Raw genomic sequence first — 24,719 nt, forward strand, 5'->3', positions numbered from 1 at the left:
ACTGTTGTTGGTTGGTTGGCTGGGATTCAACGCCACCTTCCCGCTACTTCCCTCTTTTCTGACAAAGAAGAGATTGGAAACCGGCAAGCACATGCTGCAAGGGGGAGGGAAGGGGGATAAGAACCGGCAGCGGACAACAAACGGACGGAGAGATAATCGAATGTTGTTTTTGCACATGCATCACAAGTAGTGTATAAAGTAATAACACAACACATACTCTCTTTCACTCCGGTTTTGTTGTTACTGCTGCTTTGCTGCTATTATTACTAGAGGGTGCTGCCGCAGTTGCTGCTCCTTCTTCTCTTTGCTCTTTATTATTACGATTGCCACTCTCTTCTCTTCTTCTTCTTGTTGCTGCTGTTGTTATTATTATGACGACCTTTTATTTGCCTGTAATTCTTGCGCTTCTCATCGCTCTGAGGCAAACACACTCACTTTTAGTGAACACTTCACTACACTACTTCTTCACTGCTGATGCTCTCCTGTGCTCGGCGCTTCTCTTCTTCTGCTTCTTCCGCTTTAAACAGCTTCTTCTTCGTCTTCCACCGCTTCTTCGATACAGCAATGTGGATTTTGATATTATTTGGCGCGCGCGTTTTTCAGATCTCCTGTCCTTGTGCACTGACACACAACAACAACAGCAACAACAACAACAACAACAACAACAACAACAATAACTCGATTGGTGGTGCTCTCCCTGCTACATACGGTCAAGTTTCCGTGATTGCTGCGGCGCGCACGAAGGGCAGGGCGCGACGACCGACGAACGACGCGCGGAACCAGTAAAACCAGAACCCGCGAAAAACGGCAAACACGGTACTGCGGCGGATTCCACGGCGCGGTTTTCAACCTCGCTGACTTGAGTGGATTATAGCCTGACTGACACCACTCGGCGCGCGTTGGTGTTAGGTGCGGGGGGAATGGGTCTGTTCCGAGGGGTGCGAGGATGGGTGGTTGGGATTGTATCACTCTCTCGCGTGCACCGAACTGCACACACACACACCTACACGAACACACTCGTTCGTTGGTGCTCACAGTTATGTTGAATAGGGTTTCACACGGCAACGACGAACTGTTCGCTATGACGACAACGACAGCGCGACATGTGCGTCTCACCCGGTTGGGAAACAAAAGCTAACTGAATTGCTACGCCGCCAAGCTGCTGCTAGTTACAACTTTTCCAATTCACTCTCGAACGTCGGCATTGCCGGAGTCAGGGTTGCCAGTGGTTCCGTAGCAATAGCGGTCTTAATAGACGTGTGCCAACGCTTGCAATAAAGTAAACGATCAGTAACAAATACCATGTCAGCTACAGAACCTAAAACTATTGCTCATGTTTATAAGAAAAATTAATGTATTAAACATAAAATATCACAGTTTCACTGTATAGATCATTAAGAAAATGATGCAATGTTCAGAATCTCGTAAAACTTTAGAGGTGGAAGGAGAAAGGTAAAGGATCTCAAAATTCCTCTAAATTCAGGTATAGGATATTAAAAATATATGAATAATTTATAAAATAATAAAAATAAAAATAAATCGGCCAAACAACCCATTTGGCCAACCAGAATAGCCGAAATCCGCATGTATGTACATAAGTCTGGGGGTAAGCGGCGCCGGTGGTGTAGTGGTGAGCGTGATTGCCTCTCACCCCAGCAAGCCTGAATTCAATCCCTGTCGGCGCCGCCGGGATGTTCTGAGGTATAACATCTCTGATCATGCCTTCCTTCTGAAGGGAAGTAAAGCCGTTGGTCCCGGTTCATGAGTTGATGGATCGATAGGTAGGGTCCAGGTGTGGGAGCTGCCTCCCTGGCGTCGGTAGCATTGGTGTTCAGCACGGAAAACAAGATCGACGGAAAACAAATCAAGGAAAAATATCTGAGGCCTCCCTATGCCAAATACTAGATGCGAAGGTTCAATTCCCGGTTCGGTCAACAATTTTTCTTCGGGTTGGGACATTTCTCGAAATCTCTGGGCATAGAGAGTGTCATTATTTTTGTCATAGAATATATATAAAACAGATATGGTATAGGGTATATATGCCAGTTTTTGGCCCTAATTGGCCCAATCCTAAATTTCACATTTTTCAATCTTTACACCCAGGGAAGTGGCGAATATCTGAAGAATTTCATGCGATGAACCAAATACCAGTAATATTCAACAACTTGATCTTGGACGATCATTTTGAGTGTCTGTTGTCGTTGTTGTCCAACGATGCATCTCCTACCACCACACCTAGCGTATGTACTGCTACCTATGTGATCTTCATCTTGTTTTTATTTTACCTTTTCCGGCTACTTACGGACCTCCGGTGCCCCTCCATATTGCATAAGTAACACGTGTTTTTGATGCCGTCGTAGAAAATGTTCCCTTTCCAATTGGCGTGGATGGAATTTCCTTCTCCACGTACATATAAACACTTCGCACACCTGTATGCATGTTGCAACCGAGCTCAGAAGGAATTTTCTTCCTGATGGCACGCTTAACCTTTCTGTAGTTCCCTAGCACCAACGCTTGATCACGATCCGGGACCACTGAACAAAGTAAACTGAAACAATAGCTTATATCGGCTATACTGACGATCGCGAACTAACTTCAAACCATTTGCAACAAGACCAATTTTTTGGATGTCAACACGGACAACCCTTCCAACTTTAAGGTAGCGAAGCAAGCAGTTGAGAGAGTCGAAAGTTTCTAATATGTTGGTAGCGTCAGACGGCTGGACCGAGAGCGATATAGATGCAAAAAGGTTAGGGCTGCTTTTGCGAGTTTACGAAATGTGTGGAGATCTAACCGGATAACTCAAGGCATCAAAATAAAAAAAATCATCAATTCAAATGTGAAACCTGTGTTGTTACACGCCAACGAGACGTGGTGTGTATCAACGGAGAACACTCAAAAGCTGCAGGTCGATATTCATGTCGTGCCTGGTGGCCTCACAACTGGATCTGGAATGCTGAGTTCCACCGTCGATCTAATCAGAAGCCGATATCAAAATTCGAGAACGTAACTGGAAGTGGGTCTAAGCCATCATCAATCTTTACCATTGTTTTCACACGCTCATATTTTGAGATTATGGAGCAAACTAGAGGGTTGCCTATTAGATTGCAAATATCCACCCTAGCGTATTAATCAATGATTTCATAACATACAATAACATTTGAAGAAGTAAATATTCGATTCTAGGATACATTTTTGTGGAATGTAATATTACGAAGGGGGCTGTGTCGTTCCGTCGATCACAGAATTTCAATTAAATTTTGATATACTGAAAAAAAGAACTCACATCTCAAAAGAAGTAACAACAAATTCGACTTCATGTATCATTCACAAGTTGGTCAAAAGTTAATAAATCTCTGGAAAAAACGGATTAAAGTAAGAAATGTTCATAAACACACCTCTGCGTTGACTATCGTCCATTTTTTGTGTAGGATTTGTATGGCCAGTTGATTCTCACATTTTGTTCCTAGAGTTCCTTGGACTTCTCCGAAGGTACCTGATCTTTCACGAAGTGCCCTAAACTTCCTCAATAATGCCTTGCTGATTGGTTTTTTGTGCACTTATATGAAGTTCTCTGAACATCTTTGAACTAAACTAAGAGTGAAGTTCAACGAACTTCTATGAGCTTCCTCGAAGCTCTCGGCACCTTATTTTGTTAAGGCTAAAGCTTCTCTGAGTTTTTTTTTATAATTACTCGTACTTTTCTTAGCATCTAACGGTCATAAAACCTGAACTTTAGTGAAGTTCTCTTAAGTTCTTTCAAGTACCATGAACTTGTCGTAAGTTCCCCTGAGCTTCTCTGAGGTTATCTTTAAACGTCTTAGTATAGTGTTTCTGTGGCTCTTTATTTTATCTTTAGATTCTCCTGAGACTGCCTAAAATACATACCTCTTTAAATTTGTCTGAGGCTTCCTACAATATACAGTCACCCCAGTATTATGGGCCAGCCAGTCAGTATTATGGGTCAGTCGGTTCTGCGTGTTAATCAAATGGAAGTGGCTCATAATTGTGGGTGACCCATTATACTGGGGTGATTGTCTATTGCAGGAAGCCTCAGACAAATTTAAAGAGGTATGTATTTTAGGTAGTCTCAGGAGAATATAAAGATTAAATCAAGAACCTTTTGAAATATTTTTGGTTTATCTGAATTGCTCAACAATTTGCTGATTTTATTTGACATCCAGGAAACTTTTTCAGAGAACTTCTTATATCACCAGGAAGCTGCTAAAAAGAAGAACCTTTGAAGCAAGCTTGGTGCAGGGTGGCCAGTGAATTTTCATTTGGAAATTCCCGGTTTTCCCGGTTTAAATCTTAAAAAATTCCCGGTTGTTAATATTCAACAAAAACAAAACGAAATTGAACGCATTTTTAAGAACGTGCTGAAAGGAATTTACTGAAGGGATAAATGTGATTTAAGAAGATTCCCAAGATCGTGGGGCTTTTAATTTGAATAGAGTTTGAAACTAGAACTTTTATTTCAAAATCTGTGATTAATAATAACCTTCGTGATACAAGATTTGTAGAAAAATAATTAAAATGTGAGATTTTGAAAAAAAAATCAAAATCACAGATTTGAAGGGGCATTTTGATGGTTATAACAAATTACAGAACATTCTATAGAATCTAGTGGACAAACCCTGGAGTTTTTAGTACAATTTAAAAGAATTCAAAGTGTTGATTTCAAACAAATATAGAGAAGGATTCCCACACAGCTTTCGAATGAGAAGTTCTGAGCAGAATACCAGAATTATTCTGACATGAAATTCTTAGAAATTTTTAGATGTATTTGGAGGGATTTCTGTGAAGAAGAATGCATGTTCTAAATTAAATTGTTAGGTAATTTTAGAAGATTTCAAAAGGACAAACAAAACAAAACTTTGCGGAAATTCCTACGTGATATTGAGGAGATTTGTATGGGGATCGTGAGGAAAATGACAGAAGAAGTATTCCAGGAGAATTATGATCAGAATTCAACAAGAAACAGAGTTCTAAGAGTGTTCTGGCAATAATTTCAACCCTAGTGCGAAAGATTCATCACAGAACTCCAACAAAATTAATTGCAAAAAAAATTGCTGATCATTAGAAAGTAATTCTTTAGAATACTCCCAAGGGTTTCTAAATAAACATTTCGAAAGAGATCTGCTGTTTTGAATAGAGTTAAAAGATTTTCAAAGGAATCGAAATGTCAGGATAGGCTCAAGAGAATAGGTCTTTTTAATGCACTACCAATGTAGAGTGCGCCAAGCGAATTCGAGAGGAAACAATAGAAAAGGGCCCGTTTAACGTCAGCCAAACCATTTGTTTACATCAGAATGAGGATTTTTCACAACGCAAATTAGAGCATTTTTCATTCAACATCTTGCCAATTTCCATCAGTAGTTGCCATATTTAACGATTCTTCACAGATCTGAACTGATTTGCACTTGAACTATTCATATACAAATCCAGAATATAATAGCCACTAAGGCACTTTTATAATTTTCCATTTTTCCCACCAAAAATATTCCTGGACACTAGCAGGATTCTTGCAAAAACTATACAGAATTACATTTTTAAACTGTAAATCAAGTTTTGGAGCATCTCAGATGAATAAATTTATCAGGAAAAGTAAAAAAGTGTTCCGCTTCCTATGTCTCACGACAAACATTTCTGCTCACAACACTCTTTTTAACGTCCTCCTATTTGCCACCAGAGGTTGAATCGATCGTTTAGTTTCTATTAAGAAGGCGTATTTTAAGAAGGATTCCAATTAAATTATTAGAAGGAGTTGCAAGGAAATTCCAAGAAGAATTCACTGGTAATTATTACGCGGGGTGTTTTCTGGCTTATTTCAGAACAATTTCAAGATAATTCAGAGCAGAATTCCAAGTTAATTCTGGAATTCATATCGTGAGAATTTAGAACAACGAAAAAATTAAACCGTGCAAAAGAATAATTCATTTTCGGTTTTTACAAATGTTTGTTTTCAAAGTCCAGCATCTTCAATATTTTCTATGAGAAAATTTGAACATACTGAGAGGTAAAGCACAAGAGATGTGTGTGTGTGTGCGAAAAAAATCTAAGGGCACCGGTGGGATAGTCGCTAAACCGTAAATTCAATATTTTCTTTTAAGGACCAAGCACTTTACATCTGAAATTGAAACGACAAATATCAATTTGCAATATTGCTGAGTGATTAAATTCTAAAAACAATAAGACGGGAAACTGAAGAAAATTATACAGCAAATAGAGCAAGACATTCTTTTGGTAAAGGATTACTCTGTTTTAATGATTTATTCTGAAATTCTGTTGTTAAAATTTGTTCCTATGGTATGGTTAATTTATTTTTCCCGGTTCTCTCACCGAATTCCCGGGTTTTTCCCGGTTTTCCCGGTTACTTTTCGAATTCCCGAATATTTCCCGGTATTCCTGGTTTTCCCGGTTTCCTGGCCACCCTGTTGGTGAAGTTTCATGAGCTCCAGAGAGATTCAGCGAATTTCATACGCTTTAAGCGTGGTTTATTAGGGTGGTTCAACATATCGATTATGCTCAACCAAGCTCAATCGATTTCAAATCAAGTTGCTGATAATTCTCCCAAATTTTGAGCTCATTTGGATGCGAACTTATACTCCACTATCCCTTTGAAGTTCTAGCCTATCGCTGTAATGATGTACGGAAAAGTTTGCTATCTTTACTAATGAAAAATTGTCCCAGCTACAACTTTTCTAAGGACCACATTTTAATTTAAAGTCAGGATAATTCGTGATTGATTAATTACGCGAATGATGTTCATCTGACATGCTCCATCAACTGCCATCAAGTATTTTTTGTATCTATGGTGAATGGCTGTTCATGGCTATTAAATATGGGAATGTAAACAATCGAATTAATAATCAAATCTAAATCATGCGCAAGTCATCCTACCCTCAAATTGGTTCAAAACGAGCACATATGATTGTAGTGTAGTTGATGGTCCCTTCAATATCGAAATATGGATAGTTGACTGTACTAACAAATCGCCTAAGCAGTGCTCTTTTTTACATTATTCCTCTAACTTCTTCGTTGCTTTGCAATGAAGGATCATACGGTAAGTATTTTCACTATGAACGCTGGTGGCTAAGCTTAAAAAATCTGTAATTTAATTGTCTGTTTCATTGGACGGAAAACGCGTCGAAATCGCGGCACATTTTGCTTCAAATAAAACAGACAATACCATTTAAATTATATCCATATAATATTCGCCAACTGGCAACCCTGTCCAACACCCCGGGTTCTCTTCCCATGTGCTTCGAGATGATTTTGACAAAGAGATAAAAGAGAGAAAAAGACTTGCTTGCCACGCTGCTGAGAGAGCAACAGTAGGCCGCGTCGTCCGTCAGCCAGTCAGCCGTGAAGTGATGATGGTCACCTCCACTTCACAAGAAGGTTGGGAGGAACAATCGAACAAGAATCTCGCGGGGGGAACGACAGCGTAGTGGTGGCAGTGGGGGGTGGCGTTCGACGAGGGCGATGTAATAAAAAGCTTCCTCGCAGTCAGACAACAGACGACGCGAAGCAATAACAATATAAACGGGGGATTGAGGCGACGAGAGGTGGGCGAGAAGAGCAGAGAGCAGATATGCTCTTCTGCTCGTGTATATTGTGATGATGAGTAACGAGATGGAATGGACGTGTAATGCGTTGAAATATCTAGACAATGCGAGTAGGTAACATTATGATTTTTTATTTGCTGTGTAAGAAGGCGAAGCTTCATGGAATGACAGGGATACAATCTAAATTTTGGCCAACTAAGCACGACCCGCACTTTACCTCCCTTTTTCGAGCGGATTTGTACACAAAATGGAATGTTTCTACTACAGATGAATTCAAAATTTATTTACCTTTCCGTATGGTTGGATTTAATAAAGCGTCATAAAATGATTACATTTTGTTAAAAATTCAACACTGCTTCTTGGCTTACGAGTTTCAATTTCGTACAAGCGCATTGAAACTTCATTGGATACATTTCGTCATACGGATTAAAAAAAAATGATTTGTCTAGATCCGGGCAAACCCAACCCGCGGGCAGGACGAAGTCTCTATATCTCAGCAATGATATTATTCTAGCCCAATTTTATTCATCTTCCCCATGTATTGATTTACGGTAAAATCATAACTATATTAAATGTGTTCTGCTCGACAGGCCAAAAATAGGCGCTTAGGCCGAAGTAGTCTTCTCCCCTATTATGCAAACGGCACACAAAAGCGATATTTCCGAGCGAGTGGTGAATTGTTCCGAGCAGATACTTATTTGCAGACAAATGAGGTTGAAGTAATAATTGATAATAATGTAGACACGGACAGAGAAAAGAGTTTTCAAGTTTGGCAGACGTTTGAGTACCGTAAAACGGGGTAACATTGATAGTTTTTAAAGTATATTCGAAATATTTTTTTTACAGCAATGAATGTTTTTCAAACTTTATATTTTTAAAACAAGTACTGAGGATCCAAGAGTCAGTTAGTCAGTAATATTTTTAAAGGAAATTAAAACATTTGTACAATTTTTTTAGTTTTGTGACCGAACTACAGTTTTTTTTAATTGGGGTTACTTTGATAATGCTCGATGAATGTAGAAAAATATGGTTGAAACTCAAACAATTTAGTTCTTTAAATATGAAACTCTGAATGAGTATATAATCAGAAAACATCATAAGCAATAAAAATACCACATTGAATTTGTGATGGCTATATCGGAAATACATTTCATAAGTGATGGTTTGAGTGCTTTTTCAAACAGGCGAAAAACACGAAAATTGTTTTTTAATATGTTTGTAAAATATGTAACACATACTATATAAAAACTATATACAATATCAACGGAAATACCCTTATACCCTGGACAGACTATGGCTTATATCATGTAATATAGGCTGTCTTGCAATGAGCACTCATACATAAGATTTCCAGTGAAAACTAGATGTATGAGTGCTCATTGCAAGACAGCCTATATTACATGATATAAGCCATAGTCTGTACGGGGTATAAGCTACAATATGGCAATGTTTCTAATTTGGAAAAAGCGCAACGAGTAAATTTAATCTTTACATTATACTATCAAAGTTACCCGCATTATCAAAGATACCCCGGTTTACGGTAACATTATTAGAGAAGGCTGAATGAGATTAGACTGGCACTTGGACAGGTATTCCTATAGCCATCTTTAGTGATCTGCAAAATGCCTGAAATTACAAAAAAAAAAGTCAAAATCTAAAAGTGTGTTAAGTTCCTAGTCCACTCTGGAAATTTCAAAAAATCTTTTTTTTTTGGCTTAAGGGGGTAGTCCACTCTGGAAATTTAGTAGTTCCAACCAGGGATGGAAAATCATTTACATTCATTTCGTGCATTCATTTACATTCATTTGCCTCTAATTTTTTTCATCAACAGAATATCGTTAAATGGTTTTTTAAGTTTTTGTAGCTTTTGATATTAACTACAACTTTTGTTAATAACTAAAATCTGAATCTCTTATGCAGGATGAAATAGAGCTGGCAGAACATGTTATTGTTTTTCAGTGAATGCAATTTACATTCACAGAAAAACAATGGTGGGTTCTAATCGCTCTGATTCATCATGCATAGGAGATACAGATTTGAGTTGTTTGCAAAAGATGTAGGTAATATAAAACCTACAAAAGCTTCAAACACTATTTTACGGAATTCTGTTGATGAAAAAAGTTAGAGGCAAATGATTGTAAATGAATGCACAAAATGAATGTGAATGATTTTCCTTCCCTGGTTCCAACTGCTGCCGCGATAATCTCTAAAAGATGTGCTCAAAATTGGCGGGCGCTGTATTTTAAAAACGGCTCATTCGATTTAAACGGCGATTGAGTTTTCGAGTTAAGTACCTTTTTTTCTAGTCTTGTACGTAGCCGATTTTCAAAAGAATCAAAAATGGATTTTTGGTGCAAGCTTTTATCTCCAATTTGAGGGTACAAAAACGGACTGTTTTTTTTTTCAAAACGTCACCAAATTTTTATTTTTCAACCAAATCAAAAACGGCTACGTACAAGACTGGGTCATCTATCAGAGAATAACCACAAAAAAATTTTTAGTTTCAGCTCCAGTGGTGTGACCGCCAGACGTGCAGCGGCTACAGGAGACATCCAATCGCGCCAAAAAAAATCTCAATTAAAGAGGACATTTCAATTCACAAAACCATGCATTCCTTTTTTGAATTGGTCGTTATTTACCCTCAAAAAAAATTCGTGAAAATGACCTATTTTTCATGCCGCCAGAGTGGACTACCCCCTTAATTTTGGAATCGTGTTAAGTTCTGAAGTGTTTCTCAGATGATTTTAAAATCCGAGATCTCTACTAAAGGGAAATTGCATATTTTCGGAATTCTAAATATTTCCAAGCATATAGAAACACTTGTAAAAACTTCGGAACTACCTTAAATTAACTAAATTTGCCGACACTGCTGAGCAAAGTTTTGTTTACCAATTCTTACATAGTTTGAGGATGATCTCTGTACCTAGTAACAACAATATCAACAGGTCCCTTGTCCATTGTGACTTCCATGACCTCTGAGTTTGTCCCACATGGTCTAGGGATTTGTTTCACAAGACTTTTTATGTTGGCCTACAAGATCTCTGGCATTGTTTAAGAAAACCTATGAAATTCTCACGTATGGCCTTTGAATTTAGCCCCCCTTGTAGATATGGCTAGAACAACAGGTTCTTTAACCTGGACAACCTCTGGACGTGAAGTACACGTTTTATGAAATTTTCCCAGAACCTCAAAATTTGTCTCCAACCATCTCTGAATTGTGTGTGTGTGTGTGTTCAATCTAACCCCCACTGGCCGGCAGTGGTATTATGGAAGAAATTTGCTTACAACAATCCTTGATGTAGTAATTTAAAGCAAGTTTAGTCCGGGAGTTAGAAGGCGATAGCTCTACTGCAGATTCAGCAACCCATTTCAGAATGCCTGGTAATTCACGTCCATTCCGAGGTTACTTTCACATACAATAAGCCCCGCATGTAAACACTACCGTTATCATATGAATAATGGTACTGCAAACACACTTCCAGATTTCGAAATGTTTCGAAATCTGGCGCGTATTTAGTAATATATGGAAATATGCATTTATGATTGATTATAAATCAGATGGATCTCACCAAGTTCTGCCACCGAAAAAGCACCGGTTTGTTCACTCGCGGTAATCGAAAAAATCTTCCGCGTTGTTTTTACAACCGAAGACGACATTTTGAATCACATGCGAAGTTTTTCATTTGCACCGAATTTTTGCCTGACACCTCATTCGCGTGCATCATCCGGAAGGCAGAACGCCATGACCAAGAAAAGAAAAAAAAAAACCCGGTAAAACTCTTCTTGGGAGGGAGGCAAAGCACCAAAAAGCAAGCGAAAAGAAAAACCGACCAACGCGACACCACAGCAAAAACCTCCAACCATCTCTGAATTTTCTCAAAAATCGTACAAATTTGTGCCACGAGGCACTTGGGATTACGCCATAAGTCTTCTGGGCATGTCCTGCCAGGCTTTTGTACCCGTCCGACAAACCTTCTGAAGTTGTCCTATCTGGATTGTTGGTCAAGACCAAGTCCTTGAAACCTACTGAAAGGTTGCTGGATGTTATAAATTCCAGAAAACTTATGAAATGTGTAGCTGTGTAGGTAACTCTGAATTTGTCCTATAAGCCAATAAGCTTCATCTTCTATCTGGCTTCAACGGTCTTACATAAGACCTCAACATAGTGTTTTTTGAAGCACTTCCACAGTTATCAATTAAGAGCGTTTATTAAATGAGAAAAAGTGTTTTTTAGAAGCCAAATTGTACACTAGCACCACGTGGTGGTGAAATTCTCAACTGAACTTTCCACCTTCCAATAGATCTTGTCGAAAGGCACAACTTTTCTCAAGACAGCAACTAGGGTTTTCAGTACCGGACCCTTTTTGCGAGTACCGGTATTTCGGAGCGACCTCGGCGTAGTAGTTAGCATCCATACCTCTCACGCCAAAGTTACGAGTTCAAATCTCACCCCGGACAAGTCACGAATGACACAAGAGCGTTAAAGTGACTATAATAAATAAAAAAAAAAAAGTAGCGGTATTTCGGTACCGAGAAATTCAGTACTGGTAATACCGATAAAATACCGGTACGCGAAATTTCCAGACACATACAAATGCTCTCTCTGATTCTGCTGATGTATGGTGAACCCTAGGGGCGGACAACTTGGGTCATCTAATAAGTCTAGTCACTTAACTTATTTTGCCTATGGCAGCTGCTTTCTTCCTAGTGGAGCTTTCATGTTCAAACATACAATTACTCACAACGATTTGTTACCGGATCGACGGTCTGAGAAGACTGACCAGAAATGTTTAGGTCTGTATAATTTGGTGTATTTTCGTTCCATGTGCTTTGAATATTTTGCTACATTTGGATTTTGTTCAATGGTTGAATTTAAGATATGGTTAGTGTTGTGGTATCTGAAATTGATGTCCGTGTTAAGGATTTGATATCGGCTAGTCTGGCTGCACTCGATAGCTATGGCAAACACACATGGTTGATATTGGCCATTAAGTTTGATAAATTTTCAATAGTTTAATATTGATTAATAAATTAATGTTGCAATAAGGACTGTATCGAAAATAAGTTGTAAATAAATTTATATATTATATATAAATTATATATTATTATTTATATTTATAAATAGTATAAATCCATAAAAAATATTTGAAAATGAAAAACATATTCTTCAATTACAGTCAACTCTCCACAACTCGATATCCAGTTTTGGAACCATAGATAGGATATGGATAGCGATTTTGTATGGGATTGTAATTCTATAACTCGATGGTCCCTTGAATAATAAAGAGTTGTATTTGTTGTCGATCACTGTGTTTATGTCATGTCCACCAAATGGCCAACATGGCAACACTATACATTTAAAGAATAACAAGTTAACTTAAAAAAAAAAAAAAAAACAATTCTTTAAGGTACTTTATGATCTTAGATTTTGGTCTTTTTTTAAATTTTGGACAGTGACACAAATACGGTTTTTCGCACTTTGTGAACACATTGAAAAATATTGTTTAAAGTTGTTTCATGATCTAAGTGGCTTTAATATCCATGGAAAAGGTTGTGAAGAAAACACAATAATTTACAATTGTTTTGGTGTAATTTGACATCAATTCTGAACGTCATTCTTGCTGAAAACTGAAAAAAATAGAAATTTAGATTTTCGCCGAGAGTGACCCAATTTAACTTGTTCGCAACTACAACCTATTGAATGCCGATTACTGATGCTGAATGGCAATTGTAAAGAGCATCTTCAAAAGAAAATTAAGAGTTTTAAAACCTAGAAATAGTTATTAACACTAGATTCGGTGAAAATTTACACAATATTATTTCATGTAAAATTAACCGCAATATTGCATAAATCAGCAATGTTTATGCAAGGTTGAAAAATTTCGTTGTTTTTGCGAGCTATAGCTCAGTATTAAACGAGTTAAGAATTTACACGACAGTTAAAATTCATAACTTTTTTTCTGTGCGTTCAAAAAACACGAAAATGCACTGTCAGAAACCTCATAAGAGGAATAACATTGAACATGATACGAGTCCTTAAAACATTTTTTTTTATTTGTTTTTCTTCGTTAAGTTACAAAGATGGCCATAGCAAACATAATCGAAGTTTTTTTTGACTAAAAATATTTTGTGCGGAATTGGAAGGAAAATTGTGTTTGCAACTTATTTTCGATACAGTCCTTATTGCAAATCTTACATAAAATCACGCATAATATTTGAAAAAGGCCTATTAGTGTTTGTATACAAAACAAGTAAGGCCCCTTTCGCGTGAACCAAAGTACGCCCATGCAAACCAAGAACTCTATCGGGTAGTAGTTTGCATAGACGATCTTCAAGTTTTGTTTATAAAATCTGACGGGCCTTCTCAAATTTTACGCGAGAAATATGATTCAAACGGTACCTTAACAATGGAAATCCATGCATAAATAGCCAAGTTATTTATTTGTACCCCAGGTTGAAATTGTTGACGTTTTTTACTACGCTTCGTTGTCGTGCGCGACAGTCTGTTTGTATTCATACACTCGTGCTCTACTTTTTTTTTACCTCTGTTCGGGACATAACACTACTGCGACCAGTAATTTGATCTATTGTAGTATATCCCGTGTCCTTAGTTTAGTACATGTCGTATTACTCCAGCACTATTGATAAATCATGAAGTATTCGGGTTTTGATACAGTTGTCATTCTTGCCTTCATCGCAAGGAATCGATTCTAATTGAAAGGTCCCGCTATTTATACCCTTCGGAGTTAGAACACACTCCAAAGGCGCGCCCTTTGTCAATCAAAGGATTCCTTAGCAACAAAATGATATGCATGACACCGATAATGCCCATGCATTAGAACCCTAGTCTTAACCACTTCAAACTAGGGAACGAAGAATAGATGATTAGGAATCACATAGATGAAGACCAACGATCTCATTTTTCCTTGTTTCAAGATCATTCTCGCTTCAAGCAACCCGAGGACTTATCACTATCAACAAGCCATAAAAAGTAACAAGGACTAAGATGTGTTCCTTTGATTACTGAAAAATCATGTTCCCCTAGTTTGAAGTAGTCAAGACAATCGGTGGTAGATCTTACATCCCGTAACGTACCACGAAAAGGTGATCTACCCATGTCGTTTCTCTTACACAACACAAACGGTAGAACAACATTCGAGCAAAAAGAAAGTTATCAAATAAATATCATATGACATTTGCGATTTCGTTGTAATTCCTTAATTTGGTTTAAATTAAACCATTTCTGGTCAGCTTGCTATTTTCAAAATTCACACAAGCACAACATCAGCAGCTCATATTATAAGAAAAACTAAAATACATACATTCGTTGCGGTCTTAGGCGACAGTGTCGTATGACAGAGGCTGTCATTTGACATTTTAGTTTGATACTCTTATTTGATAGCTTGTTTTGCAAGTGTCGGAAGCAAAGGCAGTCGATTATCACAGAAAATGTGTCGACTACGGTGACCGCTTACAAAACTGACCCCAGTACCACATATACATAGGGCTACTTCAAAGCACCATTTACACTTCGAAAATACCTTTGTTGTCCATCGACCGATTTTCGAGTAGGTGTTTGTCCAAATTGAGTCCTTGTCTGTCGGAAATAAGTATGCTAGAATAGCAGGAATATTTGAAAATATTCGATCTGTAAAATTTGAGTGAAAATTGAATAATGGAACAAAGCCTGAATCTGCTTTCAAATTTGAGTGATTTATTTTTTAAGCTGAGAGAACGTTGTGTTCCAAGTCGTAACCATTAAAAAACAGCCAATTTTTGGAAGGTTGTCCAGGTAAAAATTGTTATTTTTATGTAATTATTTTAAATGAAATAAATGATTATCGTCAACTTTCCCGCCTTTTTTGTGCCATTTAGAGAATCACAACAATTTATGAAAATTTGTTTCAAATAATTTCCCTTCTAATTATCATGTTTTAATCTTCCCCTTCGCTAAGTTGAGCTTTTATTTTCCTAAATGCTCCGGAAAGGAAATAATCGCCGTTTCTAGCAATTCTCCTGTCCCGTGTATCGGATCCACGGTGGGCTACATTTACTTACACGGTACACGAAACTAGTTCCGTTGCAAAGATGGACTCATACCTGCAAATAAACAGAAAGAAAACACCAAATTAGTTATGACCGTTTTACGGATTATTTTACGGGCAACATCATCAGTGAGCTTAAAAAACACTCCGGACAAGTATCAGGAGCAAATGCGAGATTCAACAGCACCGCCAAAACCGCTCACAGGTACCACGGCTTCAATTGCTACAGGTAAGTTGCTCGCATATAGCAGCAGTGCAAAGCTCGAGTCTCTCTTTCTCTGAATCACTACAACGGCTGAGACAAATGAACCGAAAACCACTTTGAACAACAAACTTGAGCTTCCTCTTCTCGGTTCACACTTCGGTGAGTAAATTTGCCTGTAGTGCGCCTAACTACTATCCCTGGTCGTCTTCGATGGTCTCGATCGCAAAGGTGTGCGTACCACCACCGTCATGCCATGCCACCAGCCTTAGTTCAAAGAGAAAAAGAGATTAGCAAGCAATCAAAAAGCGCACAATAACTGGCATGCTTTTAGGTTCCCTTATAGGTATCCACAGTGTGGTGCGGCTTGGTTGCGGGGTCCAAACGACAGAGGAGCGGTGAACAGACCGGAAAATGCTGGCCTCGAAACGTGTGTGTGCGCGTCCGCGTTTAGCTCTCAAAGTGGAGAAGGTTTCACATGAAGTCATGTTGAACTCCAAATATCCAACGTCAAGGAGCGGAGGAGGTGGTACCAATAAGACCAAGAAGCCTTATGATGGGTTAACTTTTTTTTTCTGCCTTCTGTCCGTCGGAGTCAGACCAATCTTTTGGCCGGCAAAAAAACAACCAAGTGTAGGTTAACACAAAACAACTCCAAGAAGAGAACCAACATCATCGTCGTCATCGCGTTTAAGGCCGTCGAAAACCGGCAAATCGTAGGACCCTGCCGTGCCTCAACGAAGAAGTGGAGTAGTAGAAGGAGCAGTGAAGTGCGGCAAGGTAGATTGACCGAGACCACATGCTCACCGATCGAAACGCCACATCGCAGACGAGTAGCGGAACGTACAGCAGGACGCGGGCGGCGCGCAGTGGTCGGAAAAAAGCTTTATAGAATGAATAAATTATCGTTTCACATTATTAACCTTGCAGCGTTCGGCAGACATTATGTACGTGACATGAAGGAGCAAAAAAAAAAGTGTATGGAAGCAAAACACACGGCCGGAGTGCAGAACGAAGGAAGCAGCACAACAGGCACAGATGGATGGATGGACGCACAAGAAGAGACGAGGATGGACGCACATCAAATGAAACAAACAAAAAGAAGGAAAAAGCTTATTCGATGCGGCTTCGTTCTTCAGCGAACGGATGAATGGAGGCGAATTTGGAACGACCGACTACGACGAATAATAACGCGAAAAGTGATATCACCTTTCGCGGTATACACTCATAAAATAAATTACTTAACCAGTGGAAAATATCCATGTGAATTTCACATTACTTTCATGTTATTCCATAATTGGAAATTTCACCACTAAATCACATAAACCTTATGTGTCCAATGTAATAACAATCATTAATTTTGCCATTGGAAAAAATATCATGTGCGTTCCTAATATCAACTATGTGAAAACTTTTTACAGTGTAGATTGTTGTTGTTGTTTCATTCGGATGGTGGCGTCAGGTCAGCGACTACCGAACGTAAATCATAAACATTTTGTAATAAATCAGCAACGGTTTGTGAAAATTTTCATCGACTAATGTAGACCGGTGTCGTACGGGCCTCGATTCTCGACGACAAAACGAGACTAGCGTGACGGAGATTGATAATGTAGGCTTTTAAGTTAATCATGCAAAGCCAGATAGCGACTGCGATTCGGAAAGTTGCTTAAGTAGGAAAAAAAATCGGATGCGGTTAGCGGGATGATAAGTCAGTTGGATAATAAACAGGGCTTGTCAATTTACATAGCTTGGAACGACCTATCCAAACCGGAACATACCTGCACGGGAATAGGTTATACAGTTTGAGCAATTAATAACAACGAAATGACATACATTTTTAAACGCGAAAAAGTAGTAGTAGTAAAATAACGTTTATTTCTGTTAATGATGATTTTACATTGATTTAATTGATTAGCCTATCAGGCTCTTCATCTTTGTTTCATTTGTTATTCTAATTTACGTATTCACGTTTTGACGTAGGACTACGTCTGTGATTTTTATATGGGGGTACACTTTGTGAAAACCGAAAATGGAACATGTAACAAAATTTGAAAGATTTTGAACGTTAATAACTCAGCTACCCTTGGACCAATTTCAATAATTTTATCACAATCGATCAGAAATATGTCTACGCATCTGTTAAATTTAATACTTTAATTTTTTTTTCAACTGTCACTATTGAAAATAGCACGAATGTGCAACAATTGCTATGATAATTAAAATTATCATCGATTGCCTGCGAAAAGCGATTTCCCTAACACAGATTTGAAAGTTGAATTCCATCCGGTCTCACCAAACGGTTTCTATTCAATCACCACGTGAGTGGTGGTGTTCTCCAGTACACAACGAAAGGCTGCCTGTAAGCTCACGTGAGCATCCATTTAAGGAGGAAGAAGCCGCAGCGGTATTGATCGAAATCAGTAGCTCTTCGTGAGTCGCTGTAGGTCATTCATGTCAAGCGTGTCATGCTAAAGAGTTTAAACAGAGAGAACCTCGCTCAAATTCCTATTGCTACACAAAACACAAGCTCCTGCTGCAGTTAACCAATAAGATTTATTGTATAAGACCACGTAGTCCTACGTTACCATTGCGTACAATCCCATAGGGCTGTCCCTTGTAGTTTTTCTACTAATCTACAGAGTTCTCCTTGGGGGGTGTTTTATGTTTGAATTGAAAAAAAAAGTGATAACCTAACTACGAGTATAACTTAGCCTAACGTGCTAGATCACCTAGATGATCTAATTAGTTGATCTCAGACAGGTATCTCTGAACCTTCCCAGGATAAAAACACTCCGTTCTTCTAATGTCTGAACTCCAGCCAGGAAGTGGATCTCAGAATTTCTAGTTCGCGGTGGACTGTTTAGGATCATCCTAAGGATCTTGTTCTGGATCCTTTGGAGTTTGAGGTGATGGAATTTGTCCCAGATTGGCATACCGTACTCGATTACGGGAAGCATGATTTGTTTGTGGACAGCAAGCTTATTTTTCAAGGACAGGGTAGATCTCCTGTTGATGAGTGGATACAGTGATCTTATCAAGATGTTACACTTGGTTTTCGTTTTATCAACGGGCTCCCTGAAAATCAGCTTGCCGTCTAGTGTTAAGCCGATGTAGATTACCTCTTTCGACCAATCACCGCTGTGCCGTTCTGGCAGATCTTATTGTTCTCCGACGGAACAAGTCTGGGAGATTTAGAATGTGGAAAGATGATGACCTGGGTCTTTTCCACGTTGATACGGATCTTCCAGCTGTTGAAATATTCAGACAGGACGTCCAGGCCTCTCTGAAGTTTGGCAGTTAGAGCTCCGATGACCCCACCCTTGTAGACGATGGATGTGTCATCTGCGAACAGAGTTAACGATCCACCATCAGAGCCGGCATATCGGAGGTGAACAGGTTGAATAAAATGGGGCCAAGGATGCTTCCTTGTGGAACCCCGGCACCGATGTTGAAAGCAACCGATGTGATGCCATTAAGAGAGAATCGGAACGTCCTGTCCGATAGATAGTTATTTATTATCTAGGCAAATCTTCCACGGTCTTCCACGTACTGCTGCAATATGAACACCAGGCCATCATGCCAGACATTGTCGAATGCTTTTTCAACGCCCAACAACGCCATGGCAGATGTTTTCGAAACAGATTTGTTCCGTCTGAGAATGTTTGTTACTCGAGTCAGCTGGTGGACGGTCGAACGACCTTTCCGAAAACCAAACTGTTCCTCGCGTAACAAGTTGTTTTCTTCGCCAGATGGTTGTAGAATGTGGAACTCAAGTGTTTGAGTTCCAGATTCAGGATGTTGTCGAAACCTGGGGCCTTCACGTTTTTAGATGATTTGATATAGGCCAACAGTTCAACAGCCGTAATCTCGGATTCCTCGGGTAAAATATTAGGAATCTGGTGGAGGTTGGTTGCGTTTACAGCAACCTCAGCTTCGTGAGGGCTGACGATGTTTTGTCCGAGATTATGATTGACCTATCGCGGCAGCCATCTCTTCAGGAGTTATCAGATGAACGACTGGGTCGCCGGGACTATCCAGTGGGGTCAGTGGTGGAATGGGTCTTGGCTTATTTTTAAGGATTTCGGTTAGTTTCCAAAAGGGTTGTGCACAATCTGGGGGAGAGCGGATCCTGTTAGCAAAGTTCTGACTTCTGAGGTCCACCATCCTAGCTTGGAAAAATCAGACCCGTTCATCATGGTCCTGCTTTATATAGATGGGCCTTTATCGACTGAGCTAAAGCTAAACGTTAGGGATAATGAACGATTAAAAACACTTGTTATCGATTAGGAGCCAGTTAGGAGCATAAAGGGTGTCCACGATGAAATTGCCACACACAAAATTGATTCGCAAAATTCGAGTTTTCATCCGATTGCCATCAAATTTTCAGGGATTGAGAAATAACTATTAAACTTCATTTTACCATTCTACTCGTATTTTATTTACAGTCCATACGCAAATGCCCGCACCTTGGCCTTAACTCCGGCCATAAGATTCTGCACAACCTGTGAATCAACCGTTTTTTGCATGTAAACCCATACTTTCTTCAGTTCCTCAACTGTCTTCACTACCTAAGGTCGTTTAAGAAGGTGCTGCTTCATAATCGCCCAGTACTTCTCGATGGGGCGGAGCTCCGGAGTGTTGGGAGGGTTGAACATTTTCGACACGAAATTGACCTTATTGTCCGCATACCACTTCAGCACGTCCTTGGAGTAGTGGCATGAGGCCAAATCCAGCCAGAAGATTGTTGGGACGTTGTGGGCCTTCAGGAGAGGAAGCAGCCGCTTCTGGAGGCACTCTTTTATGTACACCTGTCCGTTCATCGTGTCCTGGGTCACGAAAGGTGCACTCCGCTTCCCGCACGTGCAGATGGCTTGCCAAACCAGGAATTTCTTCGCAAATTTGGACATCTTCTGAGTGCGGACATGCTCCGGAACGCTGAACTTATCCTTGGCCGTGAAAAACAGGTTGCCGGGGATCTGTTTGAAGTCGGCCTTCACATATGTTTCGTCGTCCATGATGCAGCATTCAACTTTCGTCAGCATGTTGAGGTACAACTTCCTGGCACGGGTTTTGGCGGACTTGTTCTGCTTCTCGTCGCGATTAGGGGCCTTTTGTACCTTGAACGTTCGAAGCCCAGCCTTAGTTTTGGCCTTCTGGACAAAACTTCGGCTTAGGTGCAGCTTCTTAGCCACATCCCTAACGGAGGCGTTCGGATTTCGGTTGAAGGCCCCAACTACGCGGTTGTGATTTTTGGTGTTGTACGGAATACTTTTTCCTTCACTTCTGGGCTTCCGATCGATGGTCAACCGTTCCTCGAACCGCTTAATCACTCACGACACCGTGGAATTCGCGATTCCCAACGTTTTAGCGATGGAACGATGCGAGAGATCCTTGTTCTCGTGATGAATGCGCAAGATTTTATCACGCACGAGCTGTTCTTTCGACTCCATTTCCGCGAGTTTTGATCACAGGACTTTAAAACTTTAAACCAGTGGCACTCTCTCTGATTCCAATGAAACTTTGTACAACTAGCAGCTAAACTACCATTCTAAAAATACTGATTATTTATTATAAAACCGTAGACCGTTTTTAAGAGAACTTAGACCCCCTCCCCCCGCGTAGACAATAGACAGGGTTCAAATTTTCGAAAAACGTACCAAAGCAACCCGAGCTTTCAACAAACGAAAGTTTTGCTGGTAGTTTCTATGAGCTTTCGAGTAAGCCTACCAGCGAAGACAACGTATCAAGAAGGCTGCCAACTCTTCCGGTTTACTTATATGATTCGCGTTCCGAACGAGTTTGTTAGCAAAGATTCTAACCTCAGACGAGTGGTTTAATTTCTAATATTCATTGCTTCCACCTTGGGTCATATACTGCGCTAGTGTATCTGTCCTATGAATTCTGGAAAAGTTGTCATTCTTATTGATATGATGTCTTCACTACCAGCCATATTTAGATCATTGGACGGTATTTAACCTCACTTTTTAAGCTTTCATTTTGAACCAGAGTACACGAGAGATATACGTATGTAAACCAAAGCAAACCACTAAAAACATCAAAGTTTGAAGGACTGTGTTCCATTGAAAATAGAGACAACTAGCTTTTGATCGATGAGTTGAATAACTATTTTGTTGATTTAAAGCATATTCTAAATATCTCAACTAAACTTTCACAAACGTATCTCGATGGGTATGAAATAAGAGTTCTAACTACCACTTTCATTTCAAAATTTGACCCAGCCAATTCTGAGAAAATTTGTCATGAATATTCAGTGTTGATTTTGGAAAAAAGTTGTAAATTTAGGAAAAGCTTTGGTATACAATAATTGTAAAATGTATTGCACCAGTTTCCTACGAACTAACTTTTAGTCAATACATTTCAAATGACCTATAAAAATTTAAAATCGGTCGTAAAATGCCAGAGATAGGGTTGTTGATCTAATTTCCGTTCTACTAAGCACAACCCGCGCTTTACCCCTCCTTTTTTTGAACGAGTTTGAACAAAAAAAGGAAAATTTCTCTCAAAGATGACTTCTAAATTTATTCACCTTTCCATATGTACCATTGGATTTGATAAAGAGTCACAAATTGTTGAGATATTGTTTAAGATCTAATACTGCTGCTTGATTCTAAATTCGTTCTATGAGTTTCAATTCCGTCCTAACGCATTGAAACGCCATTAGATTTTCTTCGTCCTACGGGTAAACGTAGAAAAGGGGGATTCGCTAGGAGCGCTTCTTTTGTCTTGAGAACAATGAGCATAAATATTCATACAATGCGCTCTAACAGGATTTATGTTGTAGCTAATGAACTAACGCATCTGAACGAACCTATTATTGATTCGTGCATGGTGAAATCATTGATATTATTGATCTTTTCTTATCGATCACGGACGGATGGAAATGGGCAATTACGACGAAGTAGTGCTATACCCTATGATTTAATGCAAGACAAAAAAGCGAAATTTTTGATGCTTTTTTTCTCAGAAAGTAAGTGACATATTTCAAATCGGTTTTCATACATTTATTGTTCTTAAATTCGTCTTCGAAAATCACTATATTATGTTTTCCTGGTGGTAATTGTTTCCAGGACGTGACTGCCAGGAGGAGGCATTTTTTAAATACGTTCCGCGGTGGCAGAAATTAAAATCAAAAATTTCAAAGGGGTTGCATTCGAGGGGGGCGACACATCTAAATCTCAAGTTTAGATGCTCAACAAATCTCCCACTAGCGAATCAATCTTCGAAAAATCTTCTTTCATTTGTCACATCTACTTGCATCGCGCATCATCTTTTTGCAGGAAACCTTCAGAATCGTCATCAATCTTCTTTCTATATACTCAGCGTGCGCGCAGCTAGCCACAGCAAAACACAATCTTTTCTGCATCGTAGATAGAGTCGTCCCCCTCGGTTGCATTAACAATCAGTCAATTCATGTGGCGATCGATGGATTAAAAAAATGTTTTTTTTTTTTTAATGACGGCCTTTTACAAACTTAAAAAAAATCAAGTAAAAGCTGTCTTTAATCGGCTCTAAAAAAACGAATTTTAATAATATACAAAATCCGAATGATCAAGGCCTTAAATAAACAGTTTTGAACAATATACAAATCAAATCGATTGAATTTGAACAAATCGGATGTATTGAATGTCCGTAATACCTCAACACCGACTATGAAAATTAGTTTTCGAGATAATAGCGTTCAAAGTTTTAAGTTATATTCCCGGTATCATGGACATGATACTCTTCAAAGTCGAATAGCTTCGTCAATTTTTATCGGATCAACTTGAAATTTTAAGAAAATAATCTTAAATGTATACACTGTCATCCAAAACTAAAATTTTATATATCTGCTAATCTCTCTGATTGAATCGTACTTCTAAAGCACAACGTTTTGGCTGTTTCCCATAGGAACGTATTTTTCACTTTTAGGACCAAAATAAATTATGGAAAGAAGTATATAAATGAGTTAGTTATGATTTCACATAATGAGAATCCTGTCGAGAACATTTGAAAAATAACATAAAAATATTACTGTGCCATCGGCGAGAAGAAATTCAAGAAAAAAAATAAATAGGATTGATTTTCCACCAGAAAAGCTCAAAACTACCACTCACTCATATGATCATATCTCAAAAACTATTTGTCCAAATCATTTGCCCTTGGAAACACATCAAGTAGAAGAGTTTTCCTAAGTGTGGTGAAAAAATTTGAGCCCAAAATATTAACAAATCCCGTCCATGGTGAAAATAGGCCATTTTTTGACAATTTTGATACCTGCCGGTAATCAGCATGTTAGTCACTATTACAAAAACAAAATGTGGGTACAGCTATAAGAATCTACATTAAAAAACCTTCAAATGAACATTCTAAGATCACGAATGGCTTAATTGGTAGTGGAGTAATATTTTCTGAAAGATTAATTTTTTTAAAATCTCGAAAATCCAGGGTTGTAGCCGAGAGGGATCTAGGCACTTAAGAGCAAAATCAAAAAAGGCGTTTGTTCAGAATGCCAAAATAAGCGTTTTGGCCAAGTTTGGCTCAAATCGGTGACATCGACCACAGGTACCCACTTGAGCTGGAATGACCCATATTGATAACGATTATATGAAGGAAACTGTAAAGGACTACCCACATTAGATCAGAATTTGATGCGTTGCGGCAAAGTAACATCTAAATCTATTGTCTGATTGTCAAATACGTCAACGCGGGGCCTCCCTCAGCTCAGTCGGCACAGTTGGGTTCGATTCCCGGTACGGTCTAGGAATTTTTCGGGTTGGAAATTTTTCGGGTTGGAAATTTTTCGACTTCCCTGGGCATAGAGTATGATGGAACTTGCCACGCAAAAATGGTACAGGAATCGAAAGCTCTCAATTAATAACTGTGGAAGTGCATCTAGAACAC

At 38.9% G+C, this 24,719-nt stretch overlaps 1 protein-coding gene across 2 annotated transcripts in view; it reads right to left on the reverse strand.

Moving 5' to 3' along the window:
* The window catches only part of CtBP (C-terminal binding protein), a 226,384-nt gene that overhangs the window by 122,854 nt on the left and 78,811 nt on the right, over positions 1–24,719 (reverse strand). Inside the window, exon 1 of one of the 2 annotated variants that reach the window (XM_065216356.1) lies at positions 218–970. The exons of the other annotated variant lie outside the window; for it this stretch is intronic. The gene's annotated coding sequence lies outside the window, so the exon portion shown is untranslated. Of the gene's footprint in view, positions 1–217; positions 971–24,719 lie in introns of those variants that run through there. 2 annotated transcript variants of the gene reach the window in all.

This window comes from Ochlerotatus camptorhynchus, unplaced genomic scaffold (assembly GCF_037179485.1).
Source record: "Ochlerotatus camptorhynchus isolate MF236.1 unplaced genomic scaffold, CSIRO-AGI_Acam_v1.1 ptg000062l, whole genome shotgun sequence".
Lineage (NCBI taxonomy): Eukaryota > Metazoa > Arthropoda > Insecta > Diptera > Culicidae > Ochlerotatus > Ochlerotatus camptorhynchus.